The sequence below is a fragment of the Lepisosteus platostomus genome, chromosome 20 (assembly GCF_059453375.1).
Source record: "Lepisosteus platostomus isolate fLepPlt1 chromosome 20, fLepPlt1.hap1, whole genome shotgun sequence".
Taxonomy (NCBI): domain Eukaryota; kingdom Metazoa; phylum Chordata; class Actinopteri; order Semionotiformes; family Lepisosteidae; genus Lepisosteus; species Lepisosteus platostomus.
In genome coordinates this window covers 12,021,866-12,032,423 of record NC_142630.1, presented here as the reverse complement: position 1 = coordinate 12,032,423, position 10,558 = coordinate 12,021,866, and positions in this window count along the sequence as shown.

The following is a 10,558-nucleotide window of genomic DNA, read 5'->3' as shown; positions in this document are numbered from 1 at the left end:
AAACTGTTTTCCTTTTGATATTGACTTTCACAACCAAGAACTATGTAGCATTAACTCTGAAGTCAATCCAAAAACCATTTCAAGGGAGTGTATATTTCTTTCTTTATAATACCACGCTGGTTACAACTATGCTCACATTTCAAACAGGGAAGAAAGTCTTTTGAAAAATCTTAGATAATTACATTATCTAATTATCTAATGCAGACAAACATTGGAAACACTTGGGTGTTCTATGTTTATATTGTAGATGTGTATTGTGGGCATGCATGTTAATTATTTTAATTAATAACGATAATTTATCACAGTTTCACAATGCTAAAAAACAGAATCATAAAATTAAAGAACCGTATCTTCTTTGCATGTAAAGTCAAAATTAGCACTTGTGGGCAGCTCTTAAGCACTTATTAGGTAAAATTTTCATTAAATATTTAAATAAGACCAACCCCTTTGTTCTATTTAAATCTAGATAGTACTTCTGGTACTACTGTCATTAGACTCTTATCACTATGATATGTATTTGTCCTTAAACAGCTATGCTGATAGTTGCTTAAAGAGGACTTGGAAAAAACTGGATAGTTGCATTAAAGAGAAATCTAAAGTACATATTTTATTTTTTTTCCTCAAGACTTGCAGAATGGGTAAACATTTGATTATCCTTTACAACAAGTGTCACGCTCGTAAACCCCTCCTCTTAAGGAGGCTCCAGCCCTTCCTTGTTCTATACTCATCCCCTGCACCCGCCTCCGGTTCCTAACCCCCGTCTTATAGAAGCCAGGTGTTCCTGCCAATCTGGACTCAGCTTTGGATGTGGACGCCCGGAAGCCCGCCTACCCCTGAGTCCAGGAGCGACTCGGCGGCATCGGCTTGTACGGCGTCCTGACCTTCTGGGTCTGGGACTGGAGCGTCTGGTCCCGTGACTCCCTTTTATTCCCCCGACCCTCCGCCGGATCCCGCTCTGGCTTTTAACTATGTTTGTCTGTCAGGATGGATTACCTGGTCTTGGACATTTGCTACACTCATGGATTTGCCTCGGACTCCTTTGGACTGTTTGCCTCGGCCACACCTCCCCCGAACACCAGCGCACCGTGGACACACCCCCCTGTTTTCCTGCCAGCCCCTTTGCATGCCTTTTCCCCCGTGTTTTCCTCACTCCTCCCCAGATTGTGTTGTCTGCATAGGGTCCTGCAAGAATGCTTCGTTACAACAAATCAGCTTAGTTGGATAATACTTACTGTCTAAAGTGAACTATCTGAAATACATTTTTTAAGCAAAGCAGTTTTGTTTTCTCCAGGTTGGCTTCCTGAAGAAATTAGGAACTTCAACTCTTGCAGTCAAACAAGGCTTTGCCTCTCATGTTTTCTTTAATGAAGGTACATTTCTTTTGACTTGCTCATATTGTTCATGCTATTGTGAGCTCATTTCACTTGGTATTTGCAAAGATGTGTGGTATAAATCTTATATGTTTCAGGTCAAAGTGTGAAATTGAATGTTGTATATAAAACGTGGGTTGTGCAGTGGTTAGCATTGCTACCTTGCAGTGCTGGTGCCCTGGGTTCAAACTGGTGCTCTTGTTTCCTTCACAATTCAGAGACACGTTGGTACTGTAGGTTAGTTGGCATATGAGAAAATTGGAGCTGGTGTGAATGTGTGCTTGTCTGTGTGTGCCCGGGGTGTGCCCTGCCTTGCACCTGTTGCTTGATGAAGTTAGAAATTAGAAAATAGATGGATGTATAAAAAGCCAATCCTCAAAACCCATGCTTGTAAAATTCACCCATACAGACAGCAAATTGCCAATGTTCCTCGATAAATGTTAATTTAAGAGTCAGATAGGGGAATGTTGATAAATTTAACAGATGTTTGAGATTGTTTGAGATGTTTAACAATAGTGTGAAATAGTGGAAACAAAAACAAAATATATTCAAAGTTTAAGTGTGTCTTAGTGTTTTAAGCGGTGGTCAATATTTTTGCTTTAAAAAAAAAGCCTGGTTAGATCTATCAATGCTGACTGTTTTCAGAATTCTAGTTCCATTTGGGAATTTTCAAATAAAGAGTGGAACTTTGTTGTCTAACTGAAATGTTGAAGTTACAAATATGATAAAATAACAAAGTCATGGAATAGTAAACTACGTTTTTTAGTTTTTTTTTTCCAATTAACCGTGTTGTAGTTTTGAAAAATGCAATAGTTGATTTGGAATTTGAAAAGGTAAAAAAAAATCTGCAGAGACAAAAAGTCAGGTAATTTACATACTTTCCATCCACCACTGTGCCCACTTTGTGAATAAGAGCTTTGCTTCTATAAACAACAGAGTCCCACAAACCACACAGTAATATGGACTTACTACATTAGATTACTGGTATTGCTTGGCAAATCAATTAAAAAGCCATTCATTTTTAAAAAGGCAAAGATTTCTTAATAAAACAGATTAACAGCACTGATTTCTGGATTTCTGCTGCAGTGTCACAAATTCAGAGAATGTTAAAAAAATATATAAAAAAAAACACGCACACCTTTTCATTTTTTACACCGGATATTTGCATCATTGCTTGTGTTTGCATATATTGTTGTTTTGCTGCCCCTTTGAAGGTCAGTAAATCTCTTTGTGTGAAAGCAGTGCTAATGCTTCACCAAAGGTGACATTAGATTGGGGGTACTGTAATCGTTTTGATCCACAGCTTCATTTTATCCAAGGGTTTTAGCATAACAGGATTGGTCTTCAATGTTATATCCATATTTTTTATATTTCATTTTTTAGTAAAATTAAGCTGCGATATCAAATATCGTCTGGGATTACTAAAATATGCACTAAAGCACCTTAAAGAGAGCATGGCAGATACCACAAAAGCCTACACCAGAGTAAGAGATATACTGCAGTTTTGAAATGAAAAATGCTTTTTAAGCATTACCCTTCCCTTAGGCTTCTCATAGATTGGCATTAGAACGATATTGTCATGCTATAGTGAACTCCAGCATTATATAAATCGACCTTTTGATTAGTGACTCATTCGCATTCCTCTCCTTGCCAAATTAATTTCTCTGATTACCTAGGAAGTCACTTCTATAGATAACTAGCTACAGATAATTTGAAATGCATTTTCAAAATGATGCAGTAAAATCTGAAAATGGTTGCCTATGTAACCCATTTCCTGAATCAAACTGCTATTCAGCTTGAAGTAAGGAAGATTATAATCATTTCTTTAAAGGGGTGTTGTGTGTGGGCAAGCACATCAGCTGCGTGCTGGTGATGCTGCTCCATATTTTTTATTTTTAAATAGAAATTGACTTTATTGCAATCCTCTGCTTTTCCTTCCAGGAAACATTAAAGAAGCAAGTCCTGAAGACAGTAGTGATAAATAAACAAGCATTATAGCTATGCATATACAGTATTGGTATTAATACACAAAATTATCCACTCTAAAATAGATTAGTGGTACAATGATACATAAAACATACATATACAGTGCTATAACCAGTGGCAAGGTTCAAACATCCTAAACATTCATATAAAGATAAGTTAATACAAGTTTAAAGATTATTATATGGTGTATAATTGTAGATTTAATTTTCTCAAAACTTTTTTGTTTAATGTTAAACACATTATTCATTATTTATTCTTTTCATAATGGTATTATCATAATGAATAGAGAAAATGACAGATAACAATCTAAATAACGTTTAACAATTTTTAAAATGTTATACCTCCTATCTAAAATAACCAAGAATAACCTAGAAGAAAAAGTGTACTAGATGCATATAGTTCTTTTGCCTAGAAAATGACAACACTTGCGATAAGAAAAAAAAATACTGATTTAGTCTAGATTTATATATTTCATTAGAAAACAATAGGTGATATTAGAGTAAGGATATAAAGGAGAAGGATGAAAATAAACTAATTGGTGGAGGAACTAGGGAGTTAAATCTCTGGAGCTTATTATGTTCCTGAAGAATCCAGACCACGTTTTTTCTTATAGAAGCATGTTAGCTTATAGCTAACAAACCATAAAGGATAACACATCTGCTCGTTACTGAAAATTGTGATAGAAGAAAATCCTTGACATGAAATGCTACAGTTTCTTTTCTTTAGAGAAATCAAAAAGTTCAAAATCTATCTACAAACTAAAACATAGGTCAGAAAAGGTTTCATTGTACGTTTTCAGTACTATCTCGTACTGAGAAAGTGATATCCTGACCAACACATAATTATTTGACAAAATATTCTATATATTGTGTCTATGCAAGTTAAACAAAGTACAAAATGCTTATTGATACCCAATGTTAAATAAAGAAAATTAAAATAATAATTGTTTCATTATGCTAGTTCAGGAGTATAATAAAATATAAATCTTAAACTGTCACAACTGCCCAAAAGACCAGCTGAGAAACAAGCATATAATTTAAGCTTCAATGTATTTAAGGTTGTGCACCACTTTTTTCAGAAAGGGCTGTACTGCACTAATAAGCTCCAATCTGGGCAAAACAGGTCTGTACTTGACTAATGTTCTTATTGTTTATTTATGAATTTGTGAGGCTGCTGAAAAAATAAAAAATAATGATGTTTTGCAAACACAAATAAGTTGTTTCTTTTTAATATTATACAAAAGCCTTCAGCTAAGTGTTATGAAGTTCTTTAGGAAAATGCTCATTGAAACATGCAAATCCTTCAGAAAAGTTGTGTTCTAAAAGCTATTAATAATATCTGTGTTATAAAAATATATTGCTGCTCTGGAATCAGTTCAAAGACGAACAAAAAGATACAGCACTGAGTTTAAAGAAATGTTCTTTACAAAAAAGCTCATTTGAACAGAGGAGAGTATGAGGTGACCTCATTCAAGTATAAAAAGTCCTTAAAGGCATTGACAAAGTAACACAGTGAGACAACTGGAGGACTCAAATAAAAAAAAAAGAAATGTTTTAAAAATGAGACGAAGGTTTTACATAAATGTTTGTGGGGGTTTGAATCAAGTCACCCAGCCATGCTGCTGAAGTTGAAACATGAAAAAGGAGATCTTCAGATGAACAAGCCAGGTCCAGGTAGATGGACTGAGCGTTTTACTCTGGATTGCAACCTTTCTTCCATATTAATGTTCTTAATAAACTGTACAAATAATGACACCGTTAGATATGGATTTAATCATTGTGGTCTGTAATTGCCATATGGGTTGAAGTATTGATTTCATACAAGCATTCATGTAAACAGTGCACAGTGTGCTCAAATTCATTTTAATCAAACACAGTTAGAAGTCGTTATTCATAAAGCAGTATATCTATTTATTGATGCTCTGCCCTAGAAACACGTCATATGCACCATATACAAAATATAAATATGGACAGCTAACTATAATTTTAGTACACCATTTTTTCTTTTAGCAAGTGGTATTTTCTTAGGTCTTGAGAGGTCTTTGGAGATCTGGAGAAATCGTACCAAGTACATAAATGTAAAACACAAGCGAACTAACTGAATAAAAAAAAAGAAATTGCTAGAGATTTAGATGTAAATGAACTACAAATCATGAAACACACTAATGCCCTTTCACATCTGAGACGAAGAAGATATCATTTTGCCAACCAAATGTCCTGTGTAATAACAGTTGGAAATTAGTTTGTCTGGATTCCAGTAGATTTGCAATTGAGATCAATGAATGTGTATAATGCCTGCACTGGTTGCATAAATTATACAAATGAATGTTTCAGAGAACAAAATATACATATTTATATGCAAGTGAATTGTTTTCTAGACTCCCACTTTTAATTGCATATAATTAAACTTTCACTGATGTGCATAGAGCCTTAAATTGTTATGTGGGTAGATTCATGTTTTTTGTTCCACAGCTCTTGTTCCTACTGACTATAGCTTGAATATACACTGAGCTATCCCTTTAGTTACACACGTATGTTTCTCTAAAAACAAGTTCGAAAAACGTGGATATCAATTAATTATTTTATTGTTGTCATTTTAATTTGCTTGATCTTTCATGATTGAAGAAGGCACATACTTGGCCAGGATCTTTGAGAGGACAGAATTCTACAGGACAGCACCTGAGACCTAGTGCAAAGCAGGTGTTGCTGATGTACAGCTTGTTTTTCTTCCAGTGATGACTGTACACTACTTGCCTGTGACTTTCACAGTAGATATCCTGTAGATCCTGTAGATTCAGTAAAATGTCAGTGCACATGCTACGTTTTGTTTTAGCATTTTCCTGGTATCAATTTTATAATTTTGTTTCAGTTAGAAGTTTCTTTTGAGAAGTAAAGTTCCTTTGATGCTCATAATATTGAATATGCATGTAGAAGAGAAAGTATTTTTGAGGGATGGTTGGAGATATTCTGTGATCTTTCATGTTTCATCTATAGTCGATGGTGCAAAGGAAGTATCAGATGGTTATAAAGGTATGTAGGGCTCAGAGCTCTCTGAATTTAATACTGGTCATTGGTCTGTCATAGAAAGCTTGCAAGGTCTTCACAAAACTGATGTGGGAAATTGATTGTGGCTTTGCATTTACCTCACTCTTTAAACAACTAGACAGTTCTTCTGTATTTTATTGTAAGTAAAATCAAATCATTGTTTGTCTGCGAGTCTCTGCATTTTCAAGCACAATAAAAATTATGCAATGAATATAATATACTATATATGTTTTCAAGGCTATGCAAAAAGAGTTGAAGTTATTGTATAAAATACAGTTTCATAACAAAACAGGACCCGTAAACAATAATAACGGTAAACAGACCTTTACTGTTTTTCTTTATTTCTTTCAAAGTTCACAATGACTAATGAAGCAGAAGTTTTCTGATATACAGTATGCTGTTGTGGTGTCTTTTCGGCCTTGTTCTCTGTGTGTTTCACTTGGACCCTACATGGATACGCATTGAGTCATACTGTGTCCATCACAGTGATATGACTGATTTCTGCTGGTTCTCATTTGTATGATGCTGGTTTAGTTTGTCACTGATGAACACAAAGAGACATAAATGAATTTAGCTCACATTTTACATCTAACATGGCTGCATATGTTTGGCATAACAATTTAGGCAACTACAGTATGTTTTGTTTAAGTTTTGTGGTGTAATTTATCTTTACTTGAAAGATCCATATTTTAAACCTGAGATATGAAGAACAAGATCAGTAACATAAGGATTAAACTTCATATGTCACAGACAACCCAGCAGCCAGGCCAAACAACAATGGATGTCTTTGAGTTACCCATCAGCCCTACAGAAAAACAAATCATGAAGTACTGCACATTCCAGGCAAGTTTGTCTTCCTTTGCCGGGTCCTGGGCATGGTAACTGATGCTTTCGGCCTCCCAAAAATCATAAAACAGTTTGGATTTAAAATCAACATCTGCATAATATCCCTCTCTTTGCACAACACAATATCGTGGTGTGGGAGGTCTTTACATCACAGAAATAATCTGGCAGGTCTTTAGTCTTGGTAATTGTTTAGCAAAGAATTTAATAGCAAATTCATATGCTCTACTCTAGTGGTTCCCAGCCTTGTTCCTAGGGGACCCCTGCGTCTTCTGGATTTGGTTCCAGATGAATTCTTAATTGTGGCATAATTGATTTCAATTTTCCGTTAGAAGCATATTATTAAATCTGCTTTCATCTTTTAAAATGCTGAATGGGATTTGCAATTGGTATCAGCCCTGCTCCAATTTTTTAGTTTTAGAACTCCCCTCATTCAGGTGCATTAACTTAAAAATAAGCACCTGGACATCTGCAGAAGGAAAATGCTTATTGTGTTAATGCTTGAGTTGATTAAATCCCCACCTGTGTCTGTTTATCATAAACCAATCACCTATTAAGACAGAAATAATGGCGCAAATTCTTAATAAGCTGAGGAAAGACTGCATTATGTTCAGTATGGTGAGGATCTTAGAAACAATATGCTTGAAGCGCAGAGTGCAGAAACACTAAGCCTAAACAATCAAGCAGATCAATTAAATGCATCAGTGAGCACCAGCGATTATGAGTTCATTTGGCACGAAAACCAGTTGACACAGGGTTTGGGAAGCACTGCTCTACTGTAGTCAACAGAATCAGTTGCTTATACCTTGCCTTACATACTGTGTACACAGTATTTTACACCCACAGATTTAGAAATATATGTATGCAGTCTGTGTGGAACTAATTGCATTAATGTGATTGTGATTTTAAGCAAACCTTAAACTGCAGACTGATTTCATTTTGAAGAGGTGAACTGACCAAGAAATAGACATACAGCTGCTTTCCTTTAATGTTTTTCTTAATTTATGCACCACAGATTGTTCTAAGCAATCTAGTGTGTATAGTATTTTGTTCTGTATATCATATAAATTTAATCTTTAAGAGGCAAACTGTTCAAGACATCTTATGATATTAGAAGCTTTGATGTTAAGGGAAAATTTGACTTGGTTGTCATTTTAAAGAAGCTACTCAGAGAGGCTTTGAGCATTCAGATCCTTTTTATGGGGTGCGGAGGATGTTTGCTGTATCCAGATCACACAACATCATTAAAAAAAAAATAGTGTGGCTGGAAGGTGCAAGGCATTTTTAATTTTTTGTAGATAAGGGCATTTTCATGTAATACAGGTTGTGGAGAAACATAACCGTGTGTTAAATTAAATATAAAGATTTGGTCGATCTTTTTTTTCTTCTTTGCTGATTGACCACGTCCAACCATAAAATATTTCATGCATGCTAAAGAGTAACTTGTTAAATTGCATGCATAGTTTTTATTTTCTTAGTCCCTTTCAAGATGCTTAATCAATATCCTTGGTAGTACAAGTATTTTGTGTCATTAACAGTCTGAAACTGAAAACAGACTAGCAGGTATTTGATCTTTCTATTCTACTTTTGACCTGACCTTTTCATATGTGGTCAGATTAAAGTACTTGGGCAGATCAACATTCTACTCTATGGAGTGCAATAGCGTTGTTTGGATTAAACTCACGTCTAATGATGTATAAGTAAATAAAACGAAGTGTGACACAAATATCCTAACTTCTGACTCATTTTGAAATGTTTGAATGCACGGTGTGACCGCTTAATGCACTGATTTGTAATGTGTGTTCATATATTAACCAGAGATTCAGATGAATCATCACTCAACACGTTGTTTTCTCCTTTCACATCCTTTTCAAATGACACCACTAATGTATTATGGAAATTTGCTTGCACTTTACCGTATTTTCCCTGAATTATATTTTCTAAACTTGATCCAGTATCCAATACATTATTTTCCATGGCTGCCATTATTCAAGAAAATTATTTTAGATACCATAATGAAGAAGAAAATAATAACAGAAAAAATGTCCTAATACTGTTTTTCAGTTGTGTTATTAAATGAACTTAATTTGGAGGATTTGTATATATGTGTATATAGGAACAAGTAAAAGGTTTCTTCCATGCTGAAAAGAGAAGAAAGAAAACACAACATTTTGGCTGTGGAGCCTTCTTCTATGTGTATATACAGTATGTGAGCCAAGTTCATGGGAAAAACATAACTGACAGAATTATATCAAGCAATACAACTCTCTTCACTCTTACAGTGCTTTCTTTTCAATTCATTTAGGTTTTGTAGTCTTATTATTTATCTATTCAATAGTTTTTGTGTTTTAATGAAAACAATAATGTGTTCTACATGAACAGTAGGAATCTGTGAGGAAAATTGTTGTTCAAATAATTCCCCACATCTTTGTTTCTCCAAACAAGCCTGACAGGGCGAGTACACAAGTCATGCTTAAAGCGGATAAACAATTAAATTCCCTTTTGTAGAGATTTAAAGTTATAGCTAATAATCAATTTTTACATTAAGCACTCACTGCTGATTCTTAACATTTACCAGTGGCTTCACATACAGTATAATTCCTACTACAGATACAGACTGAAACAAGATTCAGGGTTAAACATCTGAACATGCACAGTTTATTTAGGGAGGAAATAAAATTAACTTAAAAGTTCTTTTCTAGTGCATCCAAAAGGAAATGCATTTAACTAAATTAAACTAAGACCAGTGCTAAACTGTGTTTATCTGGTTAGTTGGACATGCTTCCTTTTGAGTGTTCCAGAACAATTTCCAATGTTCTCTGCCAGTTTAAGTGTAAAGCAAAGTATATATCACAGTTCACTGCATAAAAAATGATGTATTAAGATGCACTGACTACTGTGCTTGGGGTTTCTTCTCTGATTTATTTACATTAACACTTTTAAATTGCTGAGTACTGTGCAAAAGTCTTATTCAAAAATTAAAATATTCATATATAATGAGCATCAGCAATTCATTCAAAGTGTCCATCAGTGTTTCCTCCTATTTCAAAAACTATGACTGCTCTTCATCCACCTTAGTTTGGGTGAACAAAACAAACGTGTTATTTTCATATAAAAATCTTCAATTTACATTCATCAAACTCTCCAAAAACAAGACAATTATAATTCCACAGAAACCATTCAACACCAGCCAATATGGAGTGTTGTAGAAGCTAATCACATTATCAATCAAATCTGAATACCTAGTCTCCATGCACCTAAAGAAGGCTCCTGAAACATTATTTTCTTTTCACTTTTTAGTGTGGAATTAACCTT